The sequence below is a fragment of the Tachypleus tridentatus genome, chromosome 4 (assembly GCF_004210375.1).
Source record: "Tachypleus tridentatus isolate NWPU-2018 chromosome 4, ASM421037v1, whole genome shotgun sequence".
NCBI classification, from domain to species: Eukaryota; Metazoa; Arthropoda; class Merostomata; order Xiphosura; family Limulidae; genus Tachypleus; species Tachypleus tridentatus.
This window is the reverse complement of record NC_134828.1, coordinates 6,347,955-6,374,711: the sequence shown is the minus strand read 5'-3', so window position 1 is coordinate 6,374,711 and position 26,757 is coordinate 6,347,955. Positions and strand designations below refer to the sequence as shown.

Here is a 26,757-nt window from a genome sequence, read left to right as displayed (position 1 = left end):
ACATATCATATCTTACTGTCCTGTTAAATGCGTATTGTAAAGTCATGTTGCTGCCAGGATAAGTTACTTCATGTTTTCGTTTACGCTATAGCAACTAAATGTTTCCGAAGGCTTTGTTAACCTACGCATAATTCTAGTCGGTTTAATATAGTACTTGAAGGATTGAAATGACAGCATGTCTACCCGATATCTTTTATAATGTCCACACATTTAAAGTGATTTTCGTACGTGTAATTGTCAATAGATTAATTACAGTTAAATAATGAGTAGCTGGTGTCGCTTTTACTTTAAAACATTCATTTCAACACGTTCGAGTCATACAATTTCACACGTATGACTTTTACACGTATGTATGTAAATTTTTAAATAAAACTCAAAATGAAAACTGTTACTCTCAGATTAAAATTATAATATGTATTAAAGCAAATAAATCCGCTATCGTACCAATAATACGTATAACCAAGCAAGATTATTAAAACCATAATATTTACTATGAGAAACAAATCGCTATTGTGTCAGTAGCCACTCATAAGAACATTCAAATTTATGATATTTACTGAAATCCGCTGTTATGCTAATAGCCTTTCACAAGAACATTCAAATTTACGATATTTATTGAAATCTGCTATTGTGCTAGTAACACGCATAAAACAAGAAAATTCAAAATTATACAATTTGTCAATAAAGTTTAACATATGTAACTTATAGAGACAAGTGTCTGTAGTAATAGCTCTGTAACCTTAAGAGACAAGTGTCTGTAGCAATAGTTCTCTAACCTATAAGAGACAAGTGTCTGCAGTAATAGTTCTCTTACCTATAAGAGACAAGTGTCTGTAGCAATAGCTCTCTAACCTTAAAGACAAGTGTCTGGTAATAGCTCTGTAACCTTAAGAGACAAGTGTCTGTAGTAATAGCTCTGTAACCTATAGAGACAAGTGTCTGTAGCAATAGCTCTCTAACCTATAGAGACAAGTGTTCTGTAGCAATAGTTCTCTTACCTATAGAGACAAGTGTCTGTAGCAATAGCTCTCTAACCTATAGAGACAAGTGTCTGTAGCAATAGCTCTCTAACCTATAGAGACAAGTGTCTGTAGCAATAGCTCTCTAACCTATAGAGACAAGTGTTCTGTAGCAATAGCTCTCTAACCTATAGAGACAAGTGTCTGTAGCAATAGCTCTCTAACCTATAGAGACAAGTGTCTGTAGCAATAGCTCTCTAACCTATAGAGACAAGTGTCTGTAGGCAATAGCTCTCTAACCTATAGAGACAAGTGTCTGTAGCAATAGCTCTCTAAACCTATAGAGACAAGGTGTCTGTAGCAAGTAGCTCTAACCTTAGAGACAAGTGTAATCTGTAGCAATAGCTCTCTAACCTGTAAGACAAGGTGTGTCAGCAGCAGGCTCTCTAACCTATAAGAGACAAGTGTCTGTAGCAATAGCTCTCTAACCTATAGAGACAAGTGTCTGTGGCAATGGCTCTCTACCTATAGAGACAAGTGTCTGTAGTAATAGCTCTCTAACCTATAGAGACAAGTGTCTGTAGCAATAGCTCTCTAACCTATAGAGACAAGTGTCTGTATAATAGCTCTCTAACCTATAGAGACAAGTGTCAGCAATAGCTCTCTAACCTATAGAGACAAGTGTCTGTAGCAATAGCTCTCTAACCTATAGAGACAAGTGTCTGTAGCAATAGCTCTCTAACCTATAGAGACAAAGTGTCTGTAAAGCAGATATGCTCTCTAACCTAGCCAGAGACAAGTGTGTAGTGTACCAGCCATAGCTCCCTAAAGCTTTGTAGCCATAACCCTGTCTTTTAGCATAATAACAAAAAACAAACAACAACAAAAGAGCTAACCAGGAAGTGCCAACATGGTTTAGGTATTGGACGATTTAACTCACAACGTCTCAAACTTGATATATTCACTATTTGTAACCATTTTGTTTTATTTTTTTTGAGTTTCTCGATATTTTAGTTTTCTTTATTTCTTTCATTGCTATGTGATGATAAATTTTGTCATATATATTCTTGATGCAGTTTCTATCTGTAAACCATCTGCAGATAATTTCATGTTTATGTATGTACACATGCACTTATGTTCTTGTTTGTTTGCTTTGCTGTTAAGCACAAAGTTGGTGTTGGATTATAATATTCTGAGATTTTAAACTTCGTCAAATTTGAGGGTTCTGTACGATAAAAAATTGTAAAAGCTGCCAGTTCGTTTTCTATTTTTACAGACGGATAAGAGGCCCCATTTATTGTGAACCCATAAACTGCAGCTGAACTTATGCTTTAATCTAAGTGCTGACAAAGTTATACAATGGGGTTTTGTCCTGTGTTGTAACCGTATTAAAATCCAGTTTTAGCATTATAAGCTTTCAGACTTACCACTGATCTGCTGTGATTGGTAAGAATATCAAGTGATATGTATATCATGAACAGGAATGAACCTACTGGTGTCTTACATACACATATATTAATCAGACTTACCACTGATCTTCTGTGATGGGTAAGAATATCAAGTGATATGTATATCATGAACAGGAATGAACCTACTGGTGACTTACATACACATATTAATCAGACTTACCACTGATCTGCTGTGATGGGTAAGAATATCAAGTGATATGTATATCATGAACAGAAATGAACCTACTGGTGTCTTACATACACATATATTAATCAGACTTACCACTGATCTTCTGTGATGGGTAAGAATATCAAGTGATATGTATATCATGAACAGAAATGAACCTACTGGTGACTTACACATATATTAATCAGACTTACCACTGATCTTCTGTGGTGGGTAAGAATATCAAGTGATATGTATATCATGAACAGAAATGAACCTACTGGTGTCTTACATATACATATATTAATCAGACTTACCACTGATCTTCTGTGGTGGGTAAGAATATCAAGTGATATGTATATCATGAACAGAAATGAACCTACTGGTGACTTACATATATTAATCAGACTTACCACTGATCTTCTGTGGTGGGTAAGAATATCAAGTGATATGTATATCATGAACAGAAATGAACCTACTGGTGACTTTACACATATATTAATCAGACTTACCACTGATCTTCTGTGGTGGGTAAGAGTATCAAGTGATATGTATATCATGAACAGAAATGAACTTACTGGTGACTTACATACACACATATATTAAACGTATCTATACTGACCATGCCTCTTATTCTTAGGTAACAAACGTATTCAAGAAAGATTTATAAATTTTGTTCGCCGTTAACAATACCTGGTTTAAATCTAAATGTGTTTCTAGTTTAACGTATATCTAGTTTAATTTTGTTTCTGTAATATATATCCGTGTGTTCGCCTTTCTAAAGATGTATCTGTATTTTGTTTATTTAGCTTGCCTGTAACTAAAGACAACGGTCCAATATGGCTTCCTCACACCTCCCACTACTGGTCAAGCCTTCGACGAATACCAATTTACGTCAGCAGATGTCACTTCCGCCACATCTGTGAGCCGCCCCCAGTCGCCTTTGAATCTGTTGACTGAAGACAAGCACACTGCTCTGCACGAGACATTGGATGATGACATTGACGAGTTCCACGTTAGCGGTTCCAAAAGTCCTTTGCTTCCAACCATTCGTGTGACCAGTTTTTAAATTAAAAATTTATTTTTAAAATTTACACATCATCCGTCCGCCAAAATTCGATTAAACTGTCAACTCATTGCCCAAATCTGTTTATCTCAATTCACTAACAGACATAGACACTTATTTTGGTTTTATGTTAAAGTCCAATCATCGTATGACAGGTGTACTTTAGTGTAAATCTTCTACCGTGAATGTCTTCTCAGAATATTATAATTTAGTTTTTGTTGTGTTTTCATATAAAATAGTAAGAGAAATCACTGTTATTGGAGATAAGAATTGTGAAATAAACACTACGATTTCGGTAGACTTGTTCAATTTGATAACACACGTTTGTGTTTCACGAGACAGCGTTTTATTAAGATAAATCCATAGTTAAATACGTTAAGTAACCTCTCAACCAACAAATCTGTAGGAAATATAGGAACCTACAACTTCCATCATTGATTTGTTTTGGTTTCGTTTTAAACTTGGTCAAAGCTTGAACAATGTCCAATTTTTTATAACAATTATGCTCTTTGACACAACCGTTAAATTTACAGTGTTGTAGTCTATTAATTTAACTATTAAAATGTAATGTTGAACATAAATAAAAGTGTAATAAACACCTACCTTATAGTGGTTGATGTCTGCCTCCATTTCAAGAGTCGACACACAGCATTATAACTGTTTAAGAGCAAAGCTTCATTGGACTACTTACGGTGTCCATTGCTAGGAATCGAATCCTGGATTTTAGTGTTATCGGTCTGTAAACTTACCCGAGAAGGAGGATGACAAATATATATTTTATTTCACTTAACTGGTTCTTTCAATTTATTTTGGGAAAAAAGCAAAGTCCGTTCGACATAACTATAAAGAAGCGTATTTCTTTCTTAATGTTTAGGCCTTGCATGACCTGGTTCTTAAGAGCATGGTCGCCCTCTCGACCGTGAGGACGTTATAGGTGACGTTAATGCTACTATTCGTTGGTAAAAGCGTAGCCTAAGAGTTGGCGATAGGTGGTGCTGACTTCCAACTAACCTCTCACTGATAAATCAGGGACGATCCTCGTGTAGCTTTGCGCGAAATTCAAAACAAGTCAGACAACTTATATCATTTATCAAGTTTTATCTCAGTTCACCATTCTCACTTTTAACTAAAGTTTACTTCCTACAAGTAACATACGAATAAACTTGTGCAATAACTAACACTGATCTGAATACTTCACTTTGACTGGCACTTTACTAACTGAAAGTTGACGCAATGGTACACTCATTCTCGTGTCTGTAATATAGCTCCATTCCCAGACATTTCACAAAGTAGTCACTCTCACCAGTGTTCTCGAATGTTCTGGGTGGACTACTTTTATAACTAAACAAAAATATTTCCAAAAATAAAGTAATTGTAGGGATGGCTAATATCAATCATTCAAAACAAACAAGATAGTAGAGATGGCATTTATATCATTTCTACATAATGTAGATCATATCCCTACTCTCTTGTTTACAGTGTATTTAAAAGACCGATATTAGCCATCCCTACTATCTTGTTTACAGTGTATTTAAAAGATCGATATTATCCATCCCTATTATTTTGTTTACAGTGTATTTAAAATACCGATATTAACCATCCCTACTATCTTGTTTACAGTGTATTTAAAAGCTCGATATTAACCTCAATCTAACATTCACACGTTAACGTGAACTACATAATGACGTCATCATACAATTAAAGAATTACATCAATAGAAGACAACACAATCTCCATAGGTAACAGTTCCATTTAAACATAACCTCATTCACAGACAATGCAAGAATAAAAGTGCACAAGAAAGGGGCTATCTGACGAGAATGTATCTATTGGAAACAGGAAGATATGAACTTCTGACATGATACGTCACCTCCTCACACAGTATAGCTGGTGCAGATTTAACTAGATGGAAGTCCGTGGAGTGCAACATCTAATGGCAGGGTTCCATAGGGAAGCATACGTGGGATATCGTATTTCGTCTCGAACAGGGTGTATTATTAGAGCAAAATAAGGACTAATGCTGGGCTACTTCAGTCCAAGATTTTAATGAATCAGGAATACCACTGATACTTCTGGACAAAGATCACACAGATGAGAAGTAGGAAGATGGGCATTAGAGAGGAAAACATCCTGACCCAACAGCAGAAGAACCGAATAAGAAGGGACATAAGTGAAGTGGTACCGATGAAGGTAATAAAACGAAGGGAAATAACCTCTCCAGAAAATCCTCTGGTGAATGATGAAGTGCCTAAGACAATGTGTATAAAGAGGCAGGGATGCAGGTTGGTAGAAAGATAAAGACAAAAACTTGAAAACTGAGAACTGGGGGTTACAAGCAGGTAAAGATATTCCAAAAACTGGGGATATCGAAAAGGAGAAACAGAATACGCTATAGCTGTAAGCCATGACAAGAGAGTCCAGAAAACCAGAAGAACGAGGTACATGGTAATGGGTGTGGAGTTCTTAGAGAAAGAAATCAACAAAAACTCAAATACTAAGTAAGGAAAAAAAGAAAAACTAATCCAGATAATTTGTATAGTGGAGCAAGAAATGAAAGGAATCGAAGGACACAGGCAAAGGAAAAGAAATAATTTGAGAAATCATATCCACAATTAATTTGGATAGATAAGGAGTTTCCTAAACTGGTAAGCAATATCTAAAGCAAACTTAGGTGGGTGAGAGAAGAGTTGGTCAAATTCATTATCTCCTTGTCATTCTCAAACAGATGTGAAGGAAAATAAACCAAAGGGACAGGAGGAGGATAGAATCAGCAAGATGATGCACCACAGTCAATAAGTCTCCAGAAGCCATGGTAGAAACAGAACCTGTGTTTGTAATTTCGTCATCTTCACAGGACAAAGTCGAAATCACCAACACTTGAGAATTTTAAAACTCGGTTATTTTTAATTAGAATCTACAGGTATAAGACTAAGTTCCTTTGTACGAATGCTAATCTCAGTAAACTGAAAAATCAACACTTCTGCATTTAGGCAATGCTAAGCAAAAGAAGTTACTTTGAGTGTAAATACTTAAGAGGAAATACTGTGCATATAAGTTGTATTGCCCTCGTATTGATGGGCGCTGACGTCATCATGCACCAGAATAATTCACTTTAAGAATGTGAATTTTAGACGGAAGTTATCTCACGGCTAGTGATGAAACACTTTTGTAAGTAACTGGTGATGTCGTCCCACAAACACATTAATTTCATTTAATAGTTTCCCTTTATAATTTAGTTATTTCTATATATATTTATCAATAAGTTGATGACATCTAATTTGTTTCGACCAGTATATATCAAACCATCCCAAAAGTAATGTCCAAAAATTTAATACAGAAAGTGTATCATCATTTCTTCTTTATATAAGGCTTTAATGACTAAAATATATAGCAGGACGTGTATAGAAATGTTCAGACAAATAAAGAAAACTAACCCAACTCCACTTTTCACATCATTAATCAATTACACCCTTATAAGATGGATGGGTCTGAGGAACACATAATGCTTTATGAGTTTAAGAAAAGCAATAGTGCATCAGAAACTACACAAAACATTCAAGCTGTTAATGGTGCAGAGTCTCTAAATGAAAGAAAATGTCGAAGGTGGTTTCAGAAGTTCAAATCAGGTGACTACAGCTTAAGTGATGCGCCACGTTCGGGTCGTCCTATTGAGTTTAATGATGACTTGTTACTGGCTGCACTTGATGAAGATTATGCTGTAACAGTTTAACTAGTGCAGAAGTGTGATTTAACCCATTCAACAGTTCACTATCATCTGCAGAGCTTGGAAAGGTGTTAGAACTTGGAAAATGGGTCCCCCATGATTTGACAGAAGCCAACTTTAGAGCAAGAGTGCACATTTGCACTTCTCTGCTCTATTTTGAACATAGCTCACCTTTTTTGGACAGCTTAGTGACTGGAGATGAAAAATGGTTATTTTATAAAAATGTTATATGTCATAGACAATGGTTCAATGCAGGTAAACTAGCTAAAGAACAGACTAAAATATATAGCAGGACGTGTATAGAAATGTTCAGACAAATAAAGAAAACTAACCCAACTCCACTTTTTCACATCATTAATCAATTACACCCTTATAAAGATGGATGGGTCTGAGGAACACATAATGCTTTATGAGTTTAAGAAAAGCAATAGTGCATCAGAAACTACACAAAACATTCAAGCTGTTAATGGTGCAGAGTCTCTAAATGAAAGAAAATGTCGAAGGTGGTTTCAGAAGTTCAAATCAGGTGACTACAGCTTAAGTGATGCGCCACGTTCGGGTCGTCCTATTGAGTTTAATGATGACTTGTTACTGGCTGCACTTGATGAAGATTATGCTGTAACAGTTTAACTAGTGCAGAAGTGTGATTTAACCCATTCAACAGTTCACTATCATCTGCAAGAGCTTGGAAAGGTGTTAGAACTTGGAAAATGGGTCCCCCATGATTTGACAGAAGCCAACTTTAGAGCAAGAGTGCACATTTGCACTTCTCTGCTCTATTTTGAACATAGCTCACCTTTTTTGGACAGCTTAGTGACTGGAGATGAAAATGGTTATTTTATAAAAATGTTATATGTCATAGACAATGGTTCAATGCAGGTAAACTAGCTAAAGAACAGTCCAAAATGGACCTCCACACCAGGAAAGTCTTGTCATAGACAATGGTTCAATGCAGGTAAACTAGCTAAAGAACAGTCCAAAATGGACCTCCACACCAGGAAAGTCTTGTTAAACATTTAGTGGGATATTGTTGGTGTGATCCACTTTGAGTTCCTGCCACTCAATGTAATGATTACATCAAACTTCTATTGTCAACAGTTAGAGCGCTTGAATGTTGCACTGAAAGAAAGGAGGCATCGTTTGATCAGTCATAAAGGTGTTGTGTTACACCAAGATAATGCATGGCCCCATACAGCAAGGATCACATCAGCAAAGATTGAAGAGCTAGACTATGAAAACTTTCACATCCTCCTTATTCTCCAGACTCTGAATATTATCTATTCTGAAGTTTATAGGACTATCTCAATGGAAAAAGAGCTTGGAACACATGAAGATGTCAAAACTACCCTCTCTACATTGTTTTCCACCAACCCCCAGTAATTTTATAGAAGTTGAATTCAGAAGTTTGTGAATCGTTGGCAGGAAGTAATTAATAATAATGGAACATACATTATTGATTAAATAACATTAAAAGTGTTTGAAATCATTTCTCTTTTCTGAACCTAAAATTGGACATTACTTATGGGATGACCTGATACACAAACAGTGCTATGTCAACATTTTCTCGTATCCTTTCACAACTGAATATTTCCTTGATTATTTGAGTTGTGAGTTGAAAGACTTGTAACATTAATTTAAACACTAAACATGAAACTTTCTTCTTTAAATTAGAAAAAACATATCCAATATTACTATATTAATTTTTTGTCACATACATAGCATATGCAAGTTGTAAGTTCATCATTAAAATGTTGGCTTGACATTGAAAAAGAACACACAGTAGGTCCCACGAAAAATAATTTATTATTGTTAAACACCTTGTATTGGTTAAAAAGAAAAACAAAACAAAACAAAACATATGACCAATATAACAAAGCAGACAAAAGGATATGCATGACTATATGGAAGGTGGACATATTGAGACACAAACCCTCAAAATGGAGCATGTGGTTGGTTTAAATTTCAACCATTGAGACATACAAAATTAATATACTTAACTATGTACACCTGATCCCAATTCCATTACCGTGACCTTGATTTAGAAAGATGGCCTCAATACTCACGTGTTCACTCTTGGATTGAAAGATATAAAATAATAATAACCCTATAAACAAGTTTAAAATGGTTATAAATACAATTTGAAGATATGACTGCCAAAATTTCAACTTCTAAGTATCCAAGTACAGATAAGAAAATTGGCCCTCATGATTGTCACTTTCCCAATTGTCAAAAGTACCCATCACCTTAACCAACTGGTTCTACAACTGCAAAGGAAAGTGACCATCATCTAACTGATTGGTTTTACAACTTCAAACAAAAGTGAAGATCGCATTGAATAAATGCTTGTCATCCAAAATTAGTGATTTTGACAGAACATTTCACAATCACCTTGATTGTTCAGACAACTACCAGTAAGCCTGAAGACCAGTTTGACTATTTCAAAACGTAACTGACCATAATATTGTTTACAACTATTAACAATTGACCAATATCTTTACTGTTTTTCATAACTGAATATTTCTCATTATTTTCACATGTTCCAAACCTGACCATCAACAGTTTCAAGTTTAACTAATAATAATAATAATAATAATAATAATGATTTTACAGAAATATTTATATGCTTTAATCACAAAGCAACTTTAAGTCGAATATATTTCTAATATAGTGAAAACATTGTTAAATGGGTGGGTTGGTTTCTGAATAGAAACAAAAGTATACATTAAGTCTGCTAGTTATATAATTCATCGTTAAACTACATAGGTGCCACAAATGACTTAAATATTTCATCTTTTATAACAAACAACTTGACAAATTACTTTCTAGAAAACATTTTGATAAGGTTTGTTAACGTATACAAATGATTAAACATAATTTTGTTGGTTTTTTTTCTTTTGGCTCTAAATCAGACATGTATAGTTAAGGTAGCTATTTTGTTTTTAAAATTACACTCATGTGATCACTTGTCTATAAAATAATGTGTAGAATTTCTGTCACTGTTCTTTAATATACATACATATAATATTAATCAAAGACACACTTTCCTCATAATAAAGTAGCTATATAATTCATCAAAATCACTGATTAATAACAAAGAAAATAAATTTTTCATAGAAGGCCAAACACTTCACAAGTAGTCTGACACAAAGAGTCTAACAATTAGTTCCTTCAAGAGGGGATGACTGGAGGTACTGTGTGGACATGACCTGCATTTTACAGATGTAAAAAATAATATTCCTACACTTTCTCAGGTAAACTTTTAACTTTTATGAATGTCTTCCAACACTCGCTTGAACCTAAGCATGAGAATGAAACCTTCATACCTAAGTTATTGTAATAAAGATCAAACATTCATTTCCACATTTACTACCATGCTTTTCTACTTATATCAAAGTACAGTCTTATTTTAGTTCGACTTGTTAACGTTCAAATAAGAAGCAGCACTAAGATGATATCTTATTTGGATTATAAGCTATGTAATTAAAGTAAAACTCAAAATAAACCTGGCCATCAGTACAACTAATTAGATGTTTGCATTTTCTTAAGTCTTTACTTATAAAAATTAAAATGCATGTTTCATTAGCTGGATGGTTAACAAGTCTTTTCTTATCAAGGACTGTAGACATTACCACACTAATAAACAATCCAAGTCTCTTCAGGGTTCAGAATTTCTGTATCCTTACCCTTAATTATTATTCATTTTCATACCTTTTCTTTGTTACTAGATATAACCAATTACAATATGAAGCTTTTCATTCACACAGCAAAACATATTTATAGTTCTCTAATAACTGACATTTTATGTTCTTCAGAAACAAAAATAAACTTTTTTTTTTGAAGCAGCTATCACAACTTCTATGGTACTTAACTGCTCAACCATCAAGCTTTTAACAAGATAAAGTGTTTTTCTAATAATAGTAAGATGTATAATTACACAAGAAAATGGCCACTTCCTAAATCAGGTACCAGTAATGGGATCATATATTGTATCTGTACAAACATATTGTATTAATAACAAGAACAACAACCATAACAAGTGTTTAGACACGATTCAAAGCTGAATATTGTCCCCATACGAAGCTAGAACACAAACCAGCAATGCCATCCTTAATCTTTCATTAAATAAAATACTCCCATCCTCTTGATATAGACAGGATATCACTGCCTTCACCTTTAAAATGTCTAACCTATCTTTAGAGAGGTTATCACTGCCTTCACCTTTAAAATATCTAACCTATCTTTAAAGAGAGGATATCACTGCCTTCACCTTTAAAATGTCTAACCTATCTTTAGAGAGAGGATATCACTGCCTTCACCTTTAAAATTTCTAACCTATCTTTAAAGAAAGGATATCTCTGACTTCACCTTTAAAATGTCTAACCTATCTTTAGAGAGAGGATATCACTGCCTTCACGTTTAAAATGTCTAACCTATCTTTAGAGAGAGGATATCACTGCCTTCACCTTTAAAATGTCGAACTTATCTTTAGAGAGATGATATCTCTGTCTTCACTTGTAAAAGGTCTAACCTATCTTACCTGTGTTACTAAACTACACTATTTCCACCTGTTGGGGATAAAACACTTTTTTAATACAGATAGTTGGAATAGCTGGAAACAAAGAAATTATAGGGCACCATCAAATGACAAGACAATAAATACTCTCTTTTAATCTGTAATGTTAAATACCTACTACGTTACAACAAGACACTTCCTTTGTAAATAACTGGGGACATAATAGCAGCTTTAAATCTAGCCTAAATACTATACACATTACACAACCTGCCAAGGAACTCCTTACACTTTTTCAAAATTTGGTAATTTTCATTAACCAACAGTTCTAGTTTTCAAATTTCATAATATCAAAACACTTTGAAACAAAAACTTATCTTACAAATATCACTGGGTGTGTGTTAGTGAGTAAAACAAACATTGAAACGTTTCAGTTGTCTACTGTTTTAATGTGAAGTCTGGGCTAGGGAAATGTATAGATAATACAGAATGTTATACACTTTGGTACTAGCAAGGTTGTTTGTACTTAAAAGCCCAGGGTTGAGCTTCTCTAAATCTTTTAACACATCTTTACAAAAAAAAACAAAAAAAAACATTAATTTTCAATTCTATATACAAATGCTATCAACTCATGAAAATCCTTTTCTGTACAGGATGAGGCAAAATAAAGAAGGACACGAACAGTTACTGATAGTGATTTTAAGTAGATCCTTTCATAACCACTTGTGTTTGGTGACATGTCAATTGGTAATGGAAACTTCATCAGATGATTTCTTTTGGACCACCCTGTATTTAAGTGGTTGTTTTTTTTCCAAAGTTTCACTTAAATTCTACAAACTGCTATCTTTTCAACAAATTTAACCAACTTTAGTTAAAGGCACAGGTACATGAGGAGTGAGCCATTTTTAAAATCTAAATCATACAATAAAAAAATTGTCATACAATGTTGATACACACTCGCTAGGCTAGCACTCACTTGTAGCCTCGTACCAACCTGTTAGTCTTGGACTGGCCTACTTCTACAATACTTTATTAAGTTAACTGTTAAACACCAATATAAATTGCAGCAATCTTAAGAAATAAGGCTACCAATCAACAGCATGATCATTCCAACCGGAATTCAGCAGATAATTATAAATGTGTGAATTTGTGGGCACAAAATTCGTCAAATTGTGACGGACTACTTATGATTTACCTTTACAATACAAACACATCTAACTGTCAATTGTGGAAAATACATTTTTGTGATTTCTTGTATCAATTTGTATGGGAGAGGCTTAATCTTATGCAACAAATAATATTACCACGTTAAAAAGAGAAACATAATCCTAAACATATTATTAACTTAAAAGAAATCCAGAGAAACAACATATTTTTGCACGGTTTTATAAAACACAAAACTGTGTTCAAGAAAAAAAGGTTACAGTTTCTCCTGTAAAGCTATTAGTAAGAAAATTGTTTTAAATTCAGATACATATCATAAGCTCAAGATATTTACATTAAAACAACAACTATTAACTGCTTGAATATTGTTATTCAGAATTCTTGTCTTACATTCTTCTCCCCAAGAAATTGTAATTTGTAGTTTCCTTTTAGAAATTGCCAAACTTAGAACCAAATATTCACTCATTTAAAAGAGGATATTTAAAATGGATAAAAAACCAACTTTGACTTAAGTAGGCCTAATTATTTTACATAAATCTATATTGAAACAAATTTAAAAGTAACTCTTAATGTAACTCTTTCTCTTAAATATCCTATAAAGCACCACTAACATTTGTACCACAATAGTATTTTGAAACAGCAATTATACAATGAACAAACCTATAATTTATAATTATCTAATTAATTATTCAAATTCCATTGCCAATACAATTTTTACGATGATTGTTACGCACAGAAGAAGACAGAAGAAGTAAATGTTTACTTCTTGTTATGATGAATCTTAGATTAAAGTTAATTATAGTTATGGTGGAACTGAATACCTGTTTAATACCATCACACATGGATGTTCCATACACTAATCCAAATAGCATCTGGAACAAGAAATATAAAAATTACTTCAAAGTATTATTGTTGTTACACACAAAAAAACACAATAAAACAATGTGTATTAACTGGTCCCTCTTAAACAAGAGACTCACAAAAAACATAAACAAACACTGCAACCTAATAAAGATTTTGAAATGTTACAAAACAGTGGAATGAAAACACATGTTCTCTAGTTGCATCAAGAAAGATGTAATAGTTCAATTGTATGCAAGAACCCAACATACACTCATTTTACCTCTTTGACAAACTCAAAAATGGCATAAATGTAATAATGTTTTAAAGCTAGCTTCTAGATTCACAGTTAGTTTTTCCCTATAAACAAAATCACAACCTATACCTACTGCCTGAAAAAAGGAAGTGTCTAGTACCTCTGAAGTTGTCTTGTCAAGTCTAATTTCTTCAGTTTCAAACACCAATAACACTGGAAGTTTAAAACAGACTACAATATTGCTCTTGCAGACATTTAGGTAAAATAGTCCCCAGATAAAGACGTATTTTACGAGTGTTACAAGCGTACTTCACCACAACAGATTTGTGATGAAGTCAAAGATTCACTTTTGTATACAGTTTATATGAAAACATCCTAAAAACAACGAGTAGAACACGGCATAATCAATAGTAACAAACATTCTTTTTGTAACTTTGACAATTCAAATAGGTTTTTGTTCAAAATGTAGCACAAGAAGTCATACACTATTTTCTTAATAATCAGATTGTTTGAACATGTTACACACAATGGCTTTTCTCACATGGACTCCTAACCAAGTATTATAAAAGTATTCATTTATCATTGTTGTGACTTTAAATTAAACATTATGTTGTACATGAATAAATTACAATCTTTTATTGAATAAAGTTTATAGTTAACTAAACTGTAGTAACTAATTAATCACTGAGGCATTCTTGCTAAAGCTCAGAAAAATACTTGAAACTGAGACATTATTAAAGAATATACGAATGGCATAGTATAGGTATGATATGTGGTTATCTTAGAACAGATTAGGTTTCATCTGTTAACCTGTGAGGTTTCAAATACTAAAACTGTGAAAGAAAACATAAAATGATTACATTGAATTATCAAAACCCTAAGCCTGTTTAAAGAAAACTCAAACAGCTATCACCTTTGATAAGCGATCAGTTTTCTTTTATCAGTTCCCTGGAAGTTGTGGTTAAATTCTAAAACACAAAACCTGTAATAATAAATTTATTCCATACTTAACTAACAGGTTTTAGTTTATGTTAATTTCTTTAAATGAATGTTTAGCTAACAATAAGATACTGGGAGACTTTCTTTAATAGAAAATGTTTAAGAACTGTCTTACTAAGCTGATTTTTCTTAACTTGCTTAAAAATTCCTTGTTTCTGCTACATGTTCTTTCCTTGTTTGTTAAGGAACATTTAAAGTTAGGAGTACAACAGTTAAAAAATACTAGAAACAGTACATTCAGGAAGCTTATGTTCCAAACTGACTTTCTCCACAGCTGGATGAGCTCGGTATCCTGCAGTTTGAGTAACTCTAAGGGAAATCTCCAAACAACTTTCTTGTTGTCAAGACTGCTTACACGAACTGAACCTTTTAACACTTATACAACTAGGAAGCTTCCGTTTAGGTTTCTTGTTCCGTTTCTTGGAAGATGAAGCATCCATCTGACGCATTTCTGAGAAAATAACACCGTTAGAGTTCACACTCGTATCATTCAGAAGAGATAATTAACTTTACTTTTAAAATATTATTTATTTATAAAAATACAAAGAAAACAAAAACTGTTTCTCTGGCAGATCAGTCATCAACAATCTAACTTCTGTAACCAAGTCTTTAACAGATAAGATAGATGGCACTAACCTCTGATATTAAACATTTACTAAATCACTTCAATTTAAGCATTCAAAGTGTTTTAGTTGCTTGTTACTGAGGAAATAAAAAAGCGCTACAAAAAACTCACTACAAATACGTAAATTGTAAACAAAATGTTCATATTATAATGTTAGTTAATCTAACATACAGACAGGAGAGTGACCATAAGTTACATAACAAAAGAACGTACAGACAGGAGAGTGACCATAAGTTACATAACAATATAACGTACAGACAGGAGAGTGACCATAAGTTACATAACAATATAACATACAGACAGAGAGTGACCATAAGTTACATAACAATATAACATACAGACAGGAGAGTGACCATAAGTTACATAACAATATAACATACAGACAGGAGAGTGACCATAAGTTACATAACAATATAATGTACAGACAGGAGAGTGAACCATAAGTTACATAACAATATAACATACAGACAGGAGAGTGACCATAAGTTACATAACAATATAACATACAGACAGGAGAGTGACCATAAGTTACATAACAATATAACATACAGACAGGAGAGTGACCATAAGTTACATAACAATATAACGTACAGACAGGAGAGTGACCATAAGTTACACATAACAATATAACGCATACAGACAGGAGAGTGACCATAAGTTACATAACAATATAACATACAGACAGGAGAGTGACCATAAGTTACATAACAATATAACGCGCATACAGACAGGAGAGTGACCATAAGTTACATAACAATATAACGCATTACAGACAGGAGAGTGACCATAAGTTACATAACAATATAACGCACAGACAGGAGAGTGACCATAAGTTATATAACAATATAACGCATTACAGACAGGAGAGTGACCATAAGTTATATAACAATATAACATACAGACAGGAGAGTGACCTTTGATAAGTTATATGACAATATAACATACAGACAGGAGAGTGACCATAAGTTATATAACAATATAACATACAGACAGGAGAGTGAACCATAAGTTATATAACAATGTAACATACAGACAGGAGAGTGACCATAAGTTATATAACAATATAACATACAGACAGGAGAGTGACCATAAGTTATATAACAATATAACATACAGACAGGAGAGTGACCATAAGTTATATAACAAAATAACATACAGACAGGAGAGTGACCATAAGTTATATAACAAAAGAACATACAGACAGAAGAGTGACCATAAGTTATATAACAAAAGAACATACAGACAGAAGAGTGACCATAAGTTATATAACAAAAGAACATACAGACAGGAGAGTGACCATAAGTTACATAACAAAGTATAGAGAAGTAAGAAAACTTTTCTTATACAAGACTTACCTTGAAGATCGTGTTCTGTGATGTATTCCTCTGATGCTTCGTCACCTTCTTCAGGTCCACAATGTAAGTCCTGAAGATAGGGAATGACTGACATACTTCGAAATTCATCACCACTTACATGATGAGGAATACACACCTCCTGTGTAATCCGAGGGTGTTTCTTTCTCACCCAACTACAAAGATATTAACAAATTTTAAAGAAAAGACTTAACAGTTAGTTATTACTGAACAAATTTGGGTTTAAAGAAGCTATGAACCAGTTATTTATAATTTGTCACTCTCCAAACATTTCAATGTATATTTCTTTTACCCTTGATGATGTACAACGTGGTAACAAAATCAGGTGAAACAAGAAACATAACTCAAAACAATTTATAAAGTAACAAACAGTAAGAGAATCTCTAATGTGCAGTATATTTATATTACAGTATGTTATTTAATTTATTAAAAAATTTTCAGTGCAGTAATGCTATTAGTATATAAAAAGGTAGGATTAATTGTCATCAACATCTGACAGCAAAAAAACAAAGGACCCAGTAATTACTTTATTTATTGTTTACTCTTTGTTCATTATTATAAAAGAAACTAAAATGTAAAAATAGAAATATTTTTAGGTTAATTCAGAGCAGGTTAGGTAACATTAATAATATAATAAAGATGTTTCATGAGACACACATGCAAGCAGCTTGCAAGTAATGTAATTTAATAGCTTATCTGTTCCTGAGTGACTTATATTGGACCAGATATGGAGTTAAATATGTTTCAAAGGGCAATAAAATTTAATTATTATTAGATGTATCTGTTAGGAACTTAAAGCTACTTAGGTTAAGTTAATCCAGTTTCATGTTACAATTTAAAGTTACTCTAGAAAGAAGAAAAAATGGTAATTTACATTTATTTTGATTGGTTACGAGGTTGGTCAAATTGAGTGATCTTGTACACAGATGGGGTACAGAAAATAGCAGATAAAATATAAATTTATATTTAGTAAAAATGTTAAATGTATTTAGGAAGATTTAGGGTTTACACAAACAAAATCAGATTTTTCAAATGAGAAAAGGTATTTTTAATCTTAAAATGAAAAGTACTTTTCACACAAACTATTCAAAGCAAATGCTCAATATATTCATAGACAAATCTTTTAGTTTTTTTTAAAAAGACTTCAATGAAACAAAAATATGACTTGTGATATTAACTGAAAGACTGCAAAATTTTGTAAAGATATACACACTATATTGAACGTTAGAAGTATTAAATCTATAAAGACTCTAAATGAGTATAAATAGGTCATGTGGGTGGTCAAATTGACCAAGTCCATGTTGAGATAATCATTACCTGAAAATTACTAAAAGACAAGATTAATACCTAACAGGTTATAAGAAATTTTGATTTAAATTAAAGTTCGTTGTCGCATCGCATGAAAAATTCTACAGCAAATTTCAAGTAAACCACACGTTTTACACTATGGAAATGTTTCAACGTTATCCTTCTCAGAAAAGAAATTATTTTCAATGTTTACTTCAAAAGAAAAATTAATGATAAAATTACCATGTCACATCGCATTATGTGAAACAATGCAATTGTTATTGTCATTTGTGCCAGGTACTAAATACATATAGGTAGTTATCATTTATTGCCAGACACTAAATACATATCGGTAGTTATAATAACTAACAATTAAAGGTCAGTATTCTTGGATACAAAAGTTGACACAAATAATGGTTTAAACACAAAACGTTTTTACCAATTTTCCAGATTTTTCATACTATTTCTCTTTTTTTTAAAGAATTTTTTTTTTGAAATTATGAACTAAAACTATTAATTTATTTTCTACAAAAATATTTTTAATCACATTTCTGTGATAAAGTTTTTAGCTAAATAAATTATTTTTGTTCAACATTCAAAATCAGAACTAGTACTAATATAACACTGTTCCCGTTTCAGCAATATAAAGAATCCAATGTCTTATAAAAAATCTTTTCTTTTACTCACTCATGTTGTCTTATCTGTTTAATAGCCAGCCTATGTTGAGGATCTTTCTGTAGCATACCTGCAAATATTCAATTAATTACTAAAAAAATATACCTTCAAAACACTTATAAAACACTGCAAAAAGAAACAAAAAGCAACATCTTGTTCATCATACAAGAAAAAAATACTGTCATTACCAATCAACTGTACTAATCTCGTAGGTACAGGTGAAAACAGTCCTTAAAGTACAGCTGGTATATCATTTTGTTGTTACCAATCAACTGTACTAATAGAGTAGGTACAGGTGAAAACAGTCCTTAAAGTACAGCTAGTATATCATTTTGTTGTTACCAATCAACTGTACTAATAGAGTAGGTACAGGTGAAAACAGTCCTTAAAGTACAGCTAGTATATCATTTTGTTGTTACCAATCAACTGTACTAATAGAGTAGGTACAGGTGAAAACAGTCCTTAAAGTACAGCTAGTGTATTATTTTGTTGTTACCAATCAACTGTACTAATCTAGTAGGTACAGGTGAAAACAGTCCTTAAAGTACAGCTGGTGTATCATTTTGTTGTTACCAATCAACTGTACTAATCTAGTAGGTACAGGTGAAAACAGTCCTTAAAGTACAGCTGGTATATCATTTTGTTGTTACCAATCAACTGTACTAATCTTGTAGGTACAGGTAAAAACAGTCCTTAAAGTACAGCTGGTGTATCATTTTGTTGTTACCAATCAACTGTACTAATAGAGTAGGTACAGGTGAAAACAGTCCTTAAAGTACAGCTAGTGTATTATTTTGTTGTTACCAATCAACTGTACTAATAGAGTAGGTACAGGTGAAAACAGTCCTTAAAGTACAGCTAGTATATCATTTTGTTGTTATCAATCAACTGTACTAATCTAGTAGGTACAGGTGAAAACAGTCCTTAAAGTACAGCTGGTGTATCATTTTGTTGTTACCAATCAACTGTACTAATCTAGTAGGTACAGGTGAAAACAGTCCTTAAAGTACAGCTGGTGTATCATTTTGTTGTTACCAATCAACTGTACTAATCTAGTAGGTACAGGTGAAAACAGTCCTTAAAGTACAGCTAGTGTATCATTTTGTTGTTACCAATCAACTGTACTAATCTAGTAGGTACAGGTGAAAACAGTCCTTAAAGTACAGCTGGTATATCATTTTGTTGTTACCAATCAACTGTACTAATCTAGTAGGTACAGGTGAAAACAGTCCTTAAAGTACAGCTGGTATATCATTTTGTTGTTACCAATCAACTGTACTAATCTAGTAGGTACAGGTGAAAACAGTCCTTAAAGTACAGCTGGTATATCATTTTGTTGTTACCAATCAACTGTACTAATAGAGTAGGTACAGGTGAAAACAGTCCTTAAAGTACAGCTAGTATATCATTTTGTTGTTATCAATCAACTGTACTAATCTAGTAGGTACAGGTGAAAACAGTCCTTAAAGTACAGCTGGTGTATCATTTTGTTGTTACCAATCAACTGTACTAATCTAGTAGGTACAGGTGAAAACAGTCCTTAAAGTACAGCTGGTATATCATTTTGTTGTTACCAATCAACTGTACTAATCTAGTAGGTACAGGTAAAAACAGTCCTTAAAGTACAGCTGGTATATAATATTGTTGTTACCAATCAACTGTACTAATCTAGTAGGTACAGGTGAAAACAGTCCTTAAAGTACAGCTGGTATATCATTTGCCATTATTTTACAGACTGGCAAAACTTACAATATGCATGTACTCTACGAAAAAGGTAGAAATTAAAAATATGTAATTTGTTTGAATAAATTCATGGACTCAGAAAACGAACATTACAAGTTAATCAGACAAGATGTATAACGTACAAAGATATACAACCAGAGAAAAAACTAAACACTCAGCTCATGGAATGTCTCAAATTGATGGAATTTTTTAAATTTGACAGTGACAACACTGCACACAAGTGACATCAATATTGTAGACACTTGACAGTGACATCACTATGGTACACACATTTCTTGTGTTAGTAAAACATCTATCAACATGTTTCTAAATTACCAGGTTAACTTATTTAAAAAAGCACCTTACTTGGCACCACTGAAGTGTAAATTACCTTCTTCAACAACTAATGTAAAGATAAAGCTAATTCTTAGTATAATATTATGTAATCAAATGTAGTTTTTTAAATGCAAGCCAAAACAGAGGTTGAGAGTTAAAACAGATTAATTTATAATCACACTATTCAAACTCAACTTTGAAAAACAATACTTTAGCATTGTTTCATAACTAAATGCAAAGATATGACTATTATTGTTTGGTTTAATAACTCCACTGGATCTATCACTTTGAAATAATGAAGACAGAATGTATGTTTAGAGAATGACATACTTATCAGACACTGAAAATTTTGTTCATATATAAAACCTTATCAGAAACAGAATGTACATTATTTCAGACATCCTTTATTAACATTCAACTTTATATGAAACATAAAAATACTTACAGCATATTTAGTACAATCTCACCTTGTAATAATCCCTGTAATAATTGATCTATTTCATCTGGTATTGTAAATTCTCCTTTACCTATATTTTCAAATAACTTGTATATGTTATCTCCTTCAAATGGATACTTTCCTGTTGTGATATTAAATCTGAAAAGATAAAATGTAAGTAAACAAACATATATGACTAACATGTTTACCTTAACTTTCACATTACGTTCAGTACTTTGGAGTAGCAATGCACAAAGGTTTACATAATTCTTATGTCCTCTCACTGTTTAGCTTTATCCTGAGGAAGATCTCTTTTTTACCAGTCTAATCATTGGTAAGAACTCTACTTTACTTGCACTAGTCTTTATATCTTTTTTTACCAGTCTAATCATTGGTATGAATTCTACTTTACTTACACTAGTCTTTATATCTTTTTTTACCAGTCTAATCATTGGTAAGAACTCTACTTTACTTACACTAGTCTTTATATCTTTTTTACCAGTCTAATCATTGGTAAGAACTCTACTTTATTTACACTAGTCTTTATATCTTTTTTTACCAGTCTAATCATTGGTAAGAATTCTACTTTACTTACACTAGTCTTTATATCTTTTTTTACCAGTCTAATCATTGGTATGAATTCTACTTTACTTACACTAGTCTTTATATCTTTTTTTACCAGTCTAATCATTGGTATGAACTCTACTTTACTTACACTAGTCTTTATATCTTTTTTTACCAGTCTAATCATTGGTAAGAACTCTACTTTATTTACACTAGTCTTTATATCTTTTTTTACCAGTCTAATCATCGGTATGAACTCTACTTTACTTACACTAGTCTTTATATCTTTTTTTACCAGTCTAATCATTGGTATGAATTCTACTTTACTTACACCAGTCTTTATATCTTTTTTACCAGTCTAATCATTGGTATGAATTCTACTTTACTTACACTAGTCTTTATATCTTTTTTTACAAGTCTAATCATTGGTATGAATTCTACTTTACTTACACCAGTCTTTATATCTTTTTTTACAAGTCTAATCATTGGTATGAATTCTACTTTACTTACACCAGTCTTTATATCTTTTTTTACCAGTCTAATCATTGGTATGAATTCTACTTTACTTACACTAGTCTTTATACCCTCACAATATTACTCATAACAAGTTTAGTTTTTGGACTCTCTCTACCTACATCACCATGTCCAAAATGGACATAAACCCCTCGTTAAACTCAAACACAGGAGAGAAGTAGTGACAGAAGAGGTACATTTTTTTATAAGAAACTGTACACATCCAAAACACTTTAGCTAACACACTACATGGGCAAGGATCTATATAGAAAAACACAGGTGTGCAAAACTGAGATATAACAAAGCACATTAGTGAGAGTGTGTGCTTTTGGAACAGGTACATTTTTTTACCAGAGTAAAAGCCAACTGACTACAGTCAATATTGTTCATTATTACAGGATTTGTCCAGGTGATGTTCCACATCTCATCATTAGAAAGAGAAGGCTATGGAGACAAAGAACCAAATCCATGATGTAGTAGCCAAAGCATGTGGTTCACAGTATGATATACTTTTATAACAGAAATATGACATTAAGGGAAGTCAAACTGAACGTTACAGAAAGTTGCATGACACACCATCAAAATTATGGAGAGAAGGCAAGCAACACCAAAGCCAACAAAACCCACACTCCAACCTGAAGGAGCACAAAATGTAAGAAACCACACTCTGAATTACGTGCCCAGGTAACCAACCTGAGAGTTAAAGAATGTTACATGCAAGCCACCAAACTAACAAACCAAACTAGAAATTACAAGGTCAATTCAAAACTCACTCAACCTGAAGAAACACAGATCCTCCAGTCTGGAATTACAAACCAAAATCCTAACTTTATTATCCTTAAAAACAGGTGCAGCACCTCCTGCCCCTGGGATAATGAGGAGAATGTGGAACAATCAAGTCGAGGATCCTCAACTCTTGGAGGTGACACCCTGCATACAAAATTAGAAGAAGTCAAGGACCCTCGATTCTTTGAGGTGACACCCTACATACAAAATTAGAAGAAGTCAAGGACCCTCGACTCTTGGAGGTGACACCCTGCATACAAAATTAGAAGAAGTCAAGGACCCTCAATTCTTTGAGGTGACACCCTACATACAAAATTAAAAGTCAAGGACCCTCGACTCTTGGAGGTGACACCCTGCATACAAAATTAGAAGAAGTCAAGGACCCTCGACTCTTGGAGGTGACACCCTGCATACAAAATTAGAAGAAGTCAAGGACCCTCGACTCTTGGAGGTGACACCCTGCATACAAAATTAGAAGAAGTCAAGGACCCTCGACTCTTGGAGGTGACACCCTGCATACAAAATTAGAAGAAGTCAAGGACCCTCGACTCTTGGAGGTGACACCCTGCATACAAAATTAGAAGAAGTCAAGGACCCTCGACTCTTGGAGGTGACACCCTGCATACAAAATTAAAAGAAGTCAAGGACCCTCGACTTTTGGAGGTGACACCCTGCATACAAAATTAAAAGAAGTCAAGGACCCTCGACTTTTGGAGGTGACACCCTGCATACAAAATTAAAAGAAGTCAAGGACCCTCGACTTTGGAGGTGACACCCTGCATACATAATTAAAAGAAGTCAAGGACCCTCGACTCTTGGAGGTGACACCCTGCATACAAAATTAAAAGAAGTCAAGGACCCTCGACTCTTGGAGGTGACACCCTGCATACAAAATTAAAAGAAGTCAAGGACCCTCGACTCTTGGAGGTGACACCCTGCATACAAAATTAAAAGAAGTCAAGGACCCTCGACTCTTGGAGGTGACACCCTGCATACAAAATTAAAAGAAGTCAAGGACCCTCGACTCTTGGAGGTGACACCCTGCATACATAATTAAAAGAAGTCAAGGACCCTCGACTCTTGGAGTTGACACCCTGCATACAAAATTAAAAGTGAAGGACCCTCGACTCTTGGAGGTGACACCCTGCATACATAATTAAAAGAAGTCAAGGACCCTCGACTCTTGGAGGTGACACCCTGCATACAAAATTAAAAGTGAAGGACCCTCGACTCTTGGAGGTGACACCCTGCATACAAAATTAAAAGAAGTCAAGGACCCTCGACTCTTGGAGGTGACACCCTGCATACAAAATTAAAAGAAGTCAAGGACCCTCGACTTTTGGAGGTGACATCCTGCATACAAAATTAAAGTCAAGGACCCTCAACTCTTGGAGGTGTCATCTTCCATACAAAATTAGAAGTAGTCAAGGACCCTCAACTCTTTAGAGGTGACATCCTGCATACAAAATTAGAAGTCAAGGACCCTTGCCATGATCATGAAAAGTAAAAGAATGACCAAAAAAAGAAGGGCCACTTTCACACAAATAAACAACAAAGTATCATCTCTAAACTGGAATTAAAAGGAGGCTCTCACATAGGCTGGTCCAGCTCCTTACCAGATATCTGGAAAACCATCTGGGGTTAAGAATTGGAGGGTAATCAGCTTTACCCACTTTTTCTCAAGTATAATAGAGTACAAGCATCACTCAAGAGGAGTATACCTCTGTCTGCCACTTCAGCAACTAGTAAAGACTCCCTAGTTTCACTAGAAGAGAGGAGGGGAACTAACAATGGGAAGACCTGTAGAACAATACTTCAGAGACAGTGCAATAAGTGAACCATGTTCCCTGCTTATAGTAGTAAATCAACTCCAATTTCTTTAATATAAGAGTTAGCAGTGATGAAAAAAGGCCCTATATATTTTACTGATAATAGTCCATCAGTGGCAATCCAGTATAGTATATATCTGACACAGAAATGTTCCCCACCCAGAAAGTGCCAAGGTGGGTCATTTGGAACACCCAATCTCATCAAAAGTGCAGATTTATAGAAAAATACCTGACCAGGAATCTCCCATCACTGAGTTGGATCCAAATAAGGAGGTCCCTGAGAAGCACAAAACAAATAAAATACTCATCTCTGTCCAAATTAAACTGGACTTAGTAAAGAGTCAAGGAGGATGAGAAATTCATCCAAGCAGGAGAGTGATAAATCATGTAAATAGTTCCATAAAGGTGTGGTCCAAGTACAAGCCTGTACAATGTCCTCCAGTGGACCAGAAAAACTGAGTTGCCAAGGACATTGATATATGTCAAACTTCAGTAGATGAAACTTGAAGAAGTATACACTCCTTCAGTGATGGACCAAAGATATCAGAACCAACATGTCATAATGACAGGGAATAAGTCATGTGATACACAAGAATCCCAACAGGAAAAACTGGTGATGAGAGACCCAAAATGCTTCAGTATGCCTGTGTAACCTGTGAGAACTGAAACAAGACATAAGATGATCTGGATCCAACTATTGTATAAATGGAAAATGGAGCGACAATAAATAAAAGTGAATGCCTTATCTCTTTTCCTAGCTACTACATTTTTAGGTAGAAAAAGCTTGTCTGGATACAAAAACCTTGTTCAAATGGTGCAGTGTTCTGTGTACATGACCCCAAAGGTGTACATGACAATGCATGAAGAACCACTATTAAGAACTTGGAAAAGGTAACATGAGCAGATAACCCAGAATTATTTCAGTAGTAATGAGAAAACTGGGGACTCAAAACGCATTTTCTTCTCTAAACTAAAAGCAGCTGACAACACAATTACATATAAGGCAACAGACAACAGAGTGAAACAATCATGCCAAAAATTTCCGTGTGGCACAGTGGGATGTATAGAATCAAACCCACATGTGAAAGACCACTGACAAAAAAAATCACAAAATGACACAGGGTAACCACTCAAGATGTCAATTCCAATGATTTGGATTGGACTGCATAAACAACAGGTGTGAAGTTGAAGAATATTGACCAACAGAGGACAAATGTATCATGTCAACATCAGTCAGAGTTTTGGTCAGGGAAGAGATTGACTATCCTAAAGAAAACAGAGAAGAGGAAACAAGGGCTCACACAGCAAATATGGTACCACTAGAAGAACTTGATAGGACTGAGTGAATTGGGGCCAAAACCTTGGAGAGCAGATGAACTGAGAGAAATGTATACAGATGAACACCAGTCCAATCTTGGCTAACAGCATCTTCTTGCACTGCCAAAGGGGGAGGTACTGGTGGCTGGGCAGATGGAAGCC

The 26,757-nt window shown here is 33.8% G+C and overlaps 1 pseudogene across 1 annotated transcript in view; it reads right to left on the bottom strand.

Annotated features, from left to right (window-relative positions):
• Window positions 1–9,141: 9,141 nt before the first annotated feature.
• Window positions 9,142–26,757, bottom strand: part of LOC143248501 (serine/threonine-protein kinase STK11-like) — a 34,512-nt pseudogene continuing 16,896 nt past the window's right edge. Inside the window, exons 5-8 of the transcript XR_013027014.1 lie at window positions 21,618–21,745; window positions 19,105–19,162; window positions 17,113–17,285; window positions 9,142–15,583 (exon numbers count right to left, since the gene is read on the bottom strand). The product of XR_013027014.1 is annotated as a serine/threonine-protein kinase STK11-like (transcript). The remainder of the gene's footprint in view (window positions 15,584–17,112; window positions 17,286–19,104; window positions 19,163–21,617; window positions 21,746–26,757) is intronic.